This window comes from Ambystoma mexicanum, chromosome 6p (assembly GCF_040938575.1).
Source record: "Ambystoma mexicanum isolate Mex_15411 chromosome 6p, UKY_AmexF1_1, whole genome shotgun sequence".
Lineage (NCBI taxonomy): Eukaryota > Metazoa > Chordata > Amphibia > Caudata > Ambystomatidae > Ambystoma > Ambystoma mexicanum.
Genome location: NC_090935.1, coordinates 307,777,610 through 307,789,415, shown reverse-complemented (window position 1 = coordinate 307,789,415; position 11,806 = coordinate 307,777,610). Strand labels below are relative to the sequence as shown.

General features: G+C 46.5%; 1 long non-coding RNA gene across 1 annotated transcript in view; it reads left to right on the top strand.

Annotated features, from left to right (window-relative positions):
- Positions 1 to 816: 816 nt before the first annotated feature.
- Positions 817 to 11,806, top strand: part of LOC138510910 (uncharacterized) — a 299,843-nt gene continuing 288,853 nt past the window's right edge. The window contains exon 1 of the long non-coding RNA XR_011280460.1: positions 817 to 863. This is a non-coding gene — a long non-coding RNA (uncharacterized lncRNA). The remainder of the gene's footprint in view (positions 864 to 11,806) is intronic.

Sequence of the window (11,806 nt, the reverse complement as noted above, 5' to 3'; positions counted from 1 at the left end):
CTTTTGTAATGACAGGTAAACCTTTTTCACATGGCCATTTTTTGTGTTACTTGCAGAAACCCCACAGTCTGCCTTAATAGGCCTGTTTTCCTTGCGAAGGTTTTGTTATAAATGCTGGCAGCTTATTTTTTTCAGTGGGCCCTTCATTTCCGTTGGTTTAGGGCCTTTGATTACACCCAACAATGGCCATCTATACAGAGCAGATATTCCGTCTAAAAAGTAACAACATGTAAAGTACTCAAATGTTGCAAAAGGCAATATTAAAGCATAGACGCTATCACCATTTAAAGTACACTACATCACTACTGCACAGCCTGCTGTGCAGTACTGGTGTAGTGAGCTAAGGTTACATTTCGAGTGAGATGGAGTGACTTTTTAGAGCAACCCTTCATTTAGTGGCAACCTTTGAAGACTTCACGTCTAGGTAGTTAAGTTTTATTCCCACATTTTTTTTTTTTTGTATCCACTAATGTATATTGCTAATGGGTCGTTTCCTCTAGCCTGTACCACTGCTGGAGCTTCCTAGGATAAAATGGCAGCGCATGTAAGCGGATGTTTCCTGCACCCACCCTGGAGGAGATTGGCACTATGCTCTCATGGAAGGCCTGCCAGGGTGGGTGCAGCCTGGCTGCTTCCTTATCTGAGAGCATAGACCAGAAGATTGCATGGCACATCGGAATTATGTTGTTTTTTGTGCCTGTAAAATTGCACCAAGGGAGAGGCACATGTTGGGAGTGTCAATTACTGTTACTCGGCAAACAGTTAAAAATAGCTGCCGTGGGGGGTACAGGGGGGGGGCAGCAGTATAGTTTGCCGCTACCGTGTGATTGCCGTCGTCCCAATGAGCTCCGCTGTTAACCAAGGTATGTGGGCGCTCACTCTGTTATATTCGGGTAAATTAGGCTATATCCCTGTGATTGATTGGCGTCATTAAGTGGTTGCAGAGGACTTTCCCAAAAGGGGCGGGCCATATCGGGTGCCCCTTAAGAGCTAAACTGAGATGAAATGCGAGTGCCTTCCTTGCAAGGCGTCTTCGTTGCAGCACGCAGATGTGTGCAGCACGCTGCTCTGGCGTGATAGCGAGACGGACTGTGTGTGACCCGCCGGAATACGGGCCCTTTTATAATTGCTCTGATATGAGCTAAAACCTTTGAAACGTTCTTCTGCTAAAGCCGGTTTGGATATTCAGTTATACATGAATGTAAAGCCCATGTAATACTCCTCTTCATTGTTAGCACATAGATTAATCTTACACGCCTACTGCTGTTCAATAATTGTTTAAGCTTTGTGAGCTTCCGAAATGCAGAAGTGTCAGGAAAACATTAGCTAGGATACTTGGAAAGAGATGTCGTGTACAAAGGACCTTCGTGTGTTCACTCTTTCATAGTCACCGTGTCCATGAGCTACTGTCTAAGCACAAGCAACCAGAATGTTCTTGCACAATACACACTGAAGTCCTGCACTTGTGCTTGAAATTGGGGGGACGGGATGGGGTGACTTGAGGGGTACTGTCAAGCATCTGATTTGCTTTTTCAGAGGAAAGAGCTTTGTCGCTATCAGCCTTAACACTACGCTTTTAACATGAAAATCGATCTGATTAATAATTGAACGTTTTTATATGCCGCATCCTGCGACTGGTAAGAATTATAGTAATCGGTGTTCTTATGACCCAGTTGATTGGTACTCAGTTGATTAAACTTGGAAGGTGTGCGCAGCCTGTTGGTACTGCTGGGATTTGAACCTACGACTGCAGGATGAACCCAGGTCTGGGATGGCAGCCTTACACGTGCCTTACCAGTACCATTTGCAACTATCGGGCTAGCTCATTTATCTCTAAAATAGTATATTTAATGGCACCTGCAGAAGTCTTTGTGTCTTGGAAAGCCTGAAAACTATTTCATATTTAGATAGAAAGCTTGGTTAGTCCAAGAAGAGGTATCCAACCCTTTACCTCCTGGAGTCTCATACTTTTGCTGGTGCAGGAAGAGGATTTGCTAATAGGTGCTGGCATTGGCGAACCTGGACCATTAACCCTTATCTTTCCCATCACAAACAATATGTTTTAAGAGGAGTAAACAGATGCCAGCTATTCAGGGCAGCATTGATCCAAAGTAGATAATAATGAAGAGGGTGGAAAAAGAGCAAACCACCGGCCAGGGATTGATGGGCGCCACTGGCAGAATTGTGCAGAATTTCATTGATGCAAATGCTATCGTGGAAAAGAGGCAGGGAATTGCAACTATTTGAAGAACTGTGGTCACGTTTTCTCTTGGTTGTATTGTAAAATATGCTCAAGATCGGGAGGCACGGTGGGAGGGGAGTGGCACAGTACTCTGCTTTGATGCCAATGGAAATATTTGTCCTGTAGATATTTTTATTTCTATCAAATTAAAATGCGTAAATAAAAGAAGAGTGAAAACGTGCCTTGAAATGGCGGGAAAGCATTATCAAACACACTCTGGCAGGCTGGAAGTCAAGACTTTGGAGTGACAAAAACATGTAGAAGGGGATGTCTGTGTTTAATATAAAGGAGAAAATGAATGTTGCATTGGAATGCTGATATCAGGGGGAAATATTATGAGGAAGTTTAAATGTAATTTGTGTCAGAAAGAGGGGAATTGAAGATGATGAAAAACATTTCATGTTGTGTTTCTGGCTGCTGCTGTCATTAGGATGTGGTCGCAATCAGAGATCACTGACCGCATTCTAACCCGTTCAGATTGGCTATGAGGTGGTCCTTTAGTGTGTAACCATGTGCTAATATAGAATACACCATAACTGCCATTACTAAACCGGGCAAGCTAGCCATGACTGGCCCTGTGTCTGCTACTGAGGAAATGCATTAGTGGTGCCCCTTTAGTGCCCAGGTGTTCATTCGTCGCGCAGTTGGCAGTAAAAGCTGATCGTCTGAACAGAGACATCAACGTTATGATGGGCTCAGGCACTGATCATCCAAACATCTTGCTTAGATGGTTTTATCCAGAGCAGGGCTTAGTAATCAATATGGCAATGTTATACTGACCCTTCCTTTCTGACCGGGGCTTGTGTTTCTCTGATTGTAATCGGGCACCTATGATAGGGCAGAACATGCCCACAAACATGCCTTTTGGAAGCCAGCCCTAAAACCAGGCTACTGTGCCTACGCTACTGCCCGAGGATTGCGCGGGCATTGCTCAGTTTTGGTGTTTTTTTTATATCAGAGGATGATGAAGGAAATTGTCTTTAGATGTTATTCCTTTATTTAGAACTAGAAATCTCAAAATCCTAACACTAGCAGAAATCATGGCTGCAACAAAAGATACCGGATACCTGACTTAAAATAGCAGATACCGGCATTACTATCACAAAAGATCATGGCAGCAGGGGTGAATGCTCTGGCCCACCCTCTTTACTGTGGCGCATACACTTGTATAATTATAAAATGACCCTCACTTCTGTATGCGTATGTCCCTAGCTCATGACCTTCTATGCTGTTTTTCAATCTTTGTGGCTACATGTGTTTCTTAGGGCAGGCTTCCTCTGGGGGATTAGCACTTTGCCCTCGTACCCTCCAGAGCACTTATACTAGCCTGAACATGCCGAGCTCCTTTCCCCTCCCTCCTCTTTGGGCGACACAACGCATGCTGTCTAGTGCAGCAAGCACCATGCACATACTCAATTAATGGAAGCATGCATAAACACAGTGATTATTGGCCCCTCTGGTCAAAATTGGAATGATTGGGACCCAGCCTTGAAAAGTGCCATGAAGGGATGCATCGTCTTTATTTGGGGTGTTATAAGAAGACATTCAACCTGCCCAGACCGTATCTTTTAATCTGAATAGGAACAGTTTAAAGGGTGGAGGCATTCAGCCTTCCATGAGTGTTTCCTCGGCAGCTGTGCTTCAGTCGCTATAGGACTAACCTCACCCAACCCCCACTGCTGTCTGTCTTCACCCACCCTCGTCATGCTCCTTCCCATCCTCCTCCTAGTCAGTTTTCCCCTTCCATACGCAAAGGGACTCCAGGTCCCAACCGGCATGATACCCCACCCAGACCTCTGAAATCCCATCCTCTCCTCCTCATCCAACCCCACACAACCCTCATTTTTGGTATGGGAACCCTTGCTCTAACCTCTTCCGATTATGTTATCTGCCTGCTGGAGTCACCCATCCTCTTGCGACCCTTCCCCACCCTTCTCTGCATTGGACTTAGTCTAGGGCTCTGAAATGCCTATCCTTCGTGCAACAAGACTTACTTCTAACTGACCATTTTGACGCTCACATCCTCCATCTTACTGGGATGACCATGTCTGAAACAGGGCTCTCCCTTCAGGACATGGTCCTGCTTGTGGCCTCACACTAATTTGTTTCACCTCCCACACCTCTCATTTCAGAAATGAAGGGAGTGTTTTTGGTCTTTAGATCTGTAAAGAGACTGTATCCACCATCACCTCCCCTGACTTGGTCCGGACTTGCTTTGAACAAACTGGTGTTCAGCCATTTGCCCCAACTCCTCTGCCTATAATTCCGATTGAACTGGTCCAGTCAGATCCTTCAAACTCTCTGACAACTCTCTAGTCACCCTAAAAAATAGTCAACACACATTTGTGACAACTCACTGGACCTCATCTTTCCCTACTCCCCCCTCAAGTCCTCATCCTGATCTACTGATCTTTCTCCCTCTGTCCGCTCTCTACTGTTAAATTGTCTTATTTCATATACAGTGCAGTTTACTCCCCAAAGAGCACCATGGCACTGGCAGAGAAGACCACAAACCTTTTGGGTAACTGACTTTGGGAATAGAAATATTGTTAATGCTTACCTGAAATCTGTTTCTACCTTGATACTTCTAGGTTTTAGCGTGGAGCATTACATACATGGGTACTCCACTTTACAGAGCAGGTCAGTGGATTGAGAAACAGCCTGTGTTTAGCACAGTTGAAGGGCAGATTGGACTATATTGAACACATTTTTGTCAAAAAACATTATTGATGTTATTGCTTCAGAAGCATCAATATAGTAAAAACTAAAAAAAGACATCTTAAACATACAGCCAGTATACCAGCCTATAGATAGCTTTACTTTGTTCCTCTCCCCCCTCTCCTTCCTTCTCCCAGCCGTTCTCCTGGGATCATACCATCATTGTGTCATAATCTGAAGTACTGGGGCTACAGTGCTGTGTATTGTTCCATTTCTCTCCCCATACCCTATTCGCCTGAAACCCCCAGCTGACGGGCCGAGTGAGGGTGGTCAACCTCCCTACTTTCTTCATCTCTGAAATCTATTATTCCCCACCTTAATAATGTATGCGCATATCAAACAAATGAACAGCGTGTAATATGTGCGGGCATGTCATATATTCTGACGATAGACATGTCATCAGTACTTCCCACTGTCTGGAGAGAGAGTCACTGTCTTCTGTGATATCGGTGGACAGCTTCTACATTGCTAAAACATTCCATTATTTGACCCACCATAAGTTTATGTGCGGGGGTCTCGCACCTTCGATCTAGAGGCTATCACTAATTTGACCGTCAGCAGCATCTTGGTTATCGCCTTCCCTACATTAGACTGTCTCCAGCAGATATTGCTGATAGGTTTACCCAGAAGCACAGCTCCAGGCTCAAATAGGAAGGTCCGATCAACCACTGTTGAAATATGTAGCAAAACATCATCCCAGAATGGGGTGACCATCGGGAACCTCTCACCACATATGCATAAAAGTACCCACATAACTACATCCTCTACCACAATTCTCAGAAGTGTCAGGGTAAATTCTGTGCAGGCGCATCACGGTCAGATGCCATTTTAGTGACATTGTATTGTCTAATTCCTTCAATTGGACTGAGGTGGAGGATGTTTTATTACGGTTCCCAATATCCTGCCATTCCTCTTCTGCGATTTCCCCTCCAAGGTCATATTCCCGACCGTCATGTAAGCCCATTTTCTGTCGCCTCTTAACTCCTTGAGAATGCAGTAGATGTTTGTAATCAAGCCCTTTGTGGAGTCAGAGTGCACAAGAAAATGTTCACATTTGTTTAGTTGTCTGGTAGCTCCTTCCTTGATGGCCGTATGCTGTACCCAGTGTCTGATCTGAAAGTATTGAAATCTGTCCTGTTCTGTGAGGTGGAACTCGGTTGTGCAGTCTTGGAATGCCTTTATCTCATTATTTTTTTTAAAAAGGTCAGATATGCACCACCCTCTATTGTCCCTCCATTTCTGGAAGGCACCCTGGCCATTGACTGGGCTAATTATAGATTATCGTTGATTGGAGTGAGTGGCGATGGGAAGGATGAAGCAAGTTTATCCCAGGCATCTAGGGTTGTCTTAGTCACTGGCTTAGCATAGATAGATTTGTGTCTGGAATCCTTAGGGATCCATTGGACTCTCCATAGTGGTATGGCCTCTACTGCAGTGTCCATAGTCCACCATTGTTTTACTGAATCCACCTGGCACCACGCCCTAAGTATTCAGAGGTGGGAGGCATAATAGTACACCTGGAATTCAGGGCTCTGGAGCCCAACTTTAGAGAAGGGTACCTCTAAAATATGCTGGGCAACTCTTCCTCCTTTTGCCCTCAGTATGAAACGTGTGATCTCCCTCTGCAGACGTTCTAGTTCTATTTTGGGAACCGGAATAAGGAGGACCTGGAATAAATACAAAAGGTAGGGGAGAATGTTCATTTTAATTACATTTATCATCCTGAACCAAACTATGGCAAGCTTTTTCCATCTTGTCATATCTTCTCTACAGTCGGCAAAGTCGTACGAATATTTAGATTCATAAAACCCACCTATATTTGCTGTAATTCTGACTCCCAAAAATGTAATATGTTTATTAGCCCAGTGAAAGGGGTAGGCACTTTTCTGATTTGCCAGTGTCTCCGGGGCTGTGGTCAGATTGAGGGGTTTGGATTTTGAATAATTAATCTCAAACCCAGCGTGGTTCCCCATATACCTCTAATTCTGTCTGTAAAGCTTAGAGGGAGAGTTCTGAATTCATAATGGACAGCAAAACGTCATCAACGAATAAAGAGATTTTATAGTCCTTGTCACCAAATTTGATACCAATAATGTTTGGGTTGGCTCTTATTCTCCTGATTAGGGTCTACGGGTTTAAAGCAAATAGCAGGGGGGAGAGTGGGAAACCTTGCTGCGTTCCCCTCCCTAGTACTAGGCTCTACAAGAGGGTATCATTTACCTTTATTCTTGCCGAGGACGCGAATGCATGCAAAAGATCCATCTAATGCTGTTTTGCCCGAAGCACGTTTCCCTCAGGAACCTCCTCCGGAAATTCCAGCTCACCCTATGGAACGCTTTTTCAGCATTGCGTATCAGTGCGTCCTCTGGAAATCTCCTTGCCGTAGCAATTAGATGGGTGACTTGCCCGATACTATCACAGGCCTGCCCTCCAGCAATAAAGCCAGTTTGGTCCGGATACATGAGCTGCGCAATGAAAGGTTCTTAGCAAAGATCTTCTCATTCATATTCAAGAGTGCAATGGGCCAATAGGACCCGCACTGGACTGCATCTTTGCCCGTTTAGGTATAACTTTTATTATGGCCTAGTTCATAATTTCTGTAATCCTACCCGTGGTAAGGAAAGAAATAATTCCATCATGAGTCTTAACAATTCTTTCTCAAATTGTTTGCATAAGTAGTTTATTAGGCCATCCAGGCCTGGAGCTTAGTTAGCTTTCGTTGATTTTATAGCAATCGCTATCGTTTCTTTAGTTGTTATTATTATTATTATTATTATTATTATTATTATTATTTATTATGCCATTTATTGAGCACAAACCTAGCTTCGGGAATCAACAGAGCACTTTACAGAGGTATACAACAATACAGAAACACAACGGAGCGCTTTACAGAGGTATACAACAGTACAGATGCATAATTGAGCTCTTTTTAGAGGTAACAGAACAGCAGGGGGTAGGATACAGAGGGGCACAGAGGAGGGGTACAATTGTACAAGGCGGTGGGAAGGAGAGGGGCAGACAGTGTCCAATGAGTCAGGTGGTGCAGGGGCGACGTGATAGCCTAGACGTTGAGGAGGAGAGACTCCTTGAAGAGGTGTGACTTGAATTCTTTTCTGAATCGTAGGAGTGGGGGATGAGTCTGTTTCTGATGGGGAGGAGGTACCATAGTCTTAGAGCATAGACAGAGAAGGCTTGTTTTTCGATCCTTTCCTTTTTACAGCAGCGGATCTCAAGTCTGCATGTGTCCTGGCTTCTGGTGGTGTGCTGTCTGATGGAGTTGCTGAATTTCTCAGCGAGGTAGCTGGGTGACTTGAGGGTGACTGCCTTATAGATGATGCAGCAAGACTTAAAGGTGATTTGTGCATGCAGCGGGAGCCAGTGAAGGTCAATGAGGGCTGGGGTGATATGCTCATATCTGCCTAGACCCGTGATGAGGCATGCCACCACATGTAGGACACTTCTCAGCGGCACAAGGGAGGACCACAGGAAGCCTTCAAGAAGGGCATTGCCCCCATGCAGGTGTGATAGGACCAGTGCTTGAACTGTGGATCTGATGCTGTCCGGAGGGAGGAAGGACTTGACTTTACACAGGAGGCAGAGTTGATACCAAGCTGTTTGAGTTTTCTCAGCTATGTGCGTCTTGAAGAAGAGAGGAGGAGAGGTTGGGAGTAAAGTCTTCTGGGTTCATGGTTGAAAGCCAGGTCTGTATGTCTGGGTATTTGGTGAGGAGTAGGAATTCAGTCTTGGAGGGGTTGAGCTGCAAGTATGCACTGGACATCCAAGACTGGATCAGTGAGAGGCAGATTTTGAGCCTGTGGATGTCCTTGATGGAGTGATCTTGAGGTATACATGTGTGTCGTTGGTGTATTGGTGGATGTGGATATTGTGTGTGGCTTAGGAGGGTCCATGTATAGATTGAAGATCACTGGGGAGAATTTGGAACCCAGCGGGACTCCACAGGTGATGGATAGCATTGGCGACCTAGAGGAGTGCATCTGAACAAACGGCTGGCTGTTGGTGAGGTAGGACTTGAACCAGCATAGGGCAAGGTCACTGATCCCCATGCGCCAATGTAGGTGTCCCTGAGCGCCCGGTGGTCTACTGTGTCAAAAGCAGCTGAGAGTTTGAGTAGAACCCGGAGGCATGGGTAGCCGTCATCAAGGATGTTGAGGGCGTTGTCGATCACCTGTATGGTTGCCGCCTCTGTGCTGCATCTGGGTGTGAACCTAGAATGGTAGGTTTGGAGGAGATTGCTGTTGTCAATGTGTTGCTGCAGTTGCACAGCTACCTCTTTCTCAGTGATCTTACCTAGGAAGGGAAGATGGGTGATGGGGCGATAGTTACCTAGGATGTCGGGATCCAGAGTGGGTTTCTTTAGTAACGGGGGGATTTGTCCTGTCTTTAGGGTAGATTGGAAGGTGCCTTAAGTTATGCAGCTGTTGATGATCTCCAGGTAGAGAAGGAGAGCTTCTGCAGGGAGTGTCTTGAGGGTGCATGCCGGGAGGATGTCATCTGTATACGATGTGGCTTTGAGAGCGGCCAGGGTTTCTACCAGATCCTCCGTGCAGAGTGTCTTGAATGTTGTCCAGGGTTGGAAGATTTTGCGAGGAGGGATGTGAGGTAGGTTTGTGGTTGTGGAGCTGGTGTCTATGTGCTGGTGAATCTTGCTGATTTCATCGATGAAGGTGTTCAAAGTGGTGGATTCTTTGATGGGGTGTGGTGCGGCAGGGTCAGGTAGCAGGTTGAGGCAGTGCTTGACCACTTTGAAGTGGGCTCTGCTTTTGTTGTCAGCTTCTGCTATGGTGTTCTGATAGTAGGAGGCCTTGGCTGTGTTCATTTGTTTTCAGCGGATTGCTCGAAGTTCCTGAGGAGCGCCAGGTTGGATGCGGTCCTGGGGCAGTGCCAGGTTTTCTCTTGCTTCCTGAATGACTTTTTTGCTAAGGTTGAGTTCTTGCGTGTACAAGGGTGCTGACGGTTTTGGTTTGCAGGTGTGTTGTTTCAGAGGCACATGCCAGTTTATGGTGGCTGAGAGTGTTGCGTTGAGTGCTTCCAGTCGAGAGTCGCATTTCAGTTGGGGGTGTTCGGCCCATGTGAGTTGGAGGTTGACAAGGTCTTCTGTGAGGGCTTCCACCAGGAAGTTCTTGAAGGAGCTGAAGGTTTGTCTGATGGGTTTCTACTGGGAGTGCTTGACTGGGGTGGTGTGCAGGATGTTGAAAGACATGGCCAGGTGGTCAGACCAGACAGGCGTGAGAGGAGAACTATACTGGAGGGAAGGCAGTACAGTGATGATTAGGTTGAGGATGTTACCATTCTCCAGTGTTGGGTCTTTCATGTGCAGTGTCAGGCTGAGGGTGTTGAGACAGCCGAGAAGAGCTTCCTTTATCAATTTAGTGGCCTTGTTACCTGGGAGGTTTAAATCGCCCAGGAAGATGTTGTTGGCGTGCGCAAGGGACGTGGTGGTGACCAGGTTAGTGAAGTCTCTGATGAAGGTGGTGTTGAGTTTGGTGGTCTGCAGATGAGATGAAAGGTGACTGTGACTGTCAGGGAGAGCAGGAAGTGTCAGTAGAGGAATTCGAATGAGCCAATGTTGTTGATGTCAAGTCTGCTGCAGGGCCACAAGGTCTTGTGGATGACTGTGAGGCCTCTGTCTGTATTGTTCAGCCCGTTTCTGTGTTGGATGCTGTGCCGTCAGGGACAAGGCTGTCTAGGATGTGTGTGGAGGTGGGTGTTGTACGCAAAACAAAAGAGGTGATGGTTGGAAGGTTTGGAATTAATCCTAACCTCTCGCATTGCTCTGGGCAACCCTCCAGACCATCATTTTTCGCCTGTCAATCCATTACAAAAGGGGAAAGACCATATGCAAATAAGGTTTGGTGCCACCCCAAAAGGGGAAGTCCATCCCAACCTGCTTTGTCACATCCTTTCTGCACGAGACCACAAGCACCCCCAAGCATGCTTCAGCCTTGTTGGGCCTCACCAGTAAGGAGTAGCTTGGGTCTCTAGGCCCAGCAAGCACGGGACCCACGTCTGGGCATACCCATCTCACTCAGAGTGACTTACTTAAAACAAAAGAGGTGATGGCTGGAAGGTTTGGAATTAATCCTAACGTCTGGCGTTGTTCTGGGCAACCCTCCAGACCATCATTCTTCGCCTGCCAATCCATTACAAAAGGGGAAAGACCATATGCAAATCCGGTTTGCACTCACCGCAAAAGAGGGAGTACATCCCAAACTGCTTGGTCACATTCTTTCTGCACGAGACCACAAGCATCCCCAAACATGTTTCGGTCTTGATGAGCCTCATCAGTGAAGAGTAGCTTGGGTCCCTTGGCCCAGTAGGCACGGGACCCATTTCTGGGTATACCCATCCCACTCAGGGTGATTTACACAAAACAAAAGAGGTGGGTATTTGCCAGGTGTAGGTGATGAAGATGGCATCAAGGTAGTGTCTAGTGATGATGCCAGCGATGTCTACTGCATGGGTGATAACTGAGCTTACGGTGGTGAGAATTAACCTCCGTGCTGTGGATGGTGAGGGCGTGCTGATGGACTTGAGGCTGATGTGGGTGAGGTGCTGCATTGCAGAGTCCATGCCTTAGAGGAGGGGCGATGTTGTTGATGTTGGCGTTGTCACTGGAGAGATAGTGGGGATGGCCTGTTAGGAGGGAGGGAGAAAATATGTTTTGGCACAGGCTTACCTGTTGTCTGAGCAGGGATTTGGGCCCTGGGTCCTCCCGGGCCGAACTAGCCCAGTCATGGGGGGTCCAGCTCTTCCTTCTGTTCCTCTGATATGTTTTGCCTCTTTGCTTCCTTTATATACCGACTGCCTCGGGCCTCATCCCCTTCG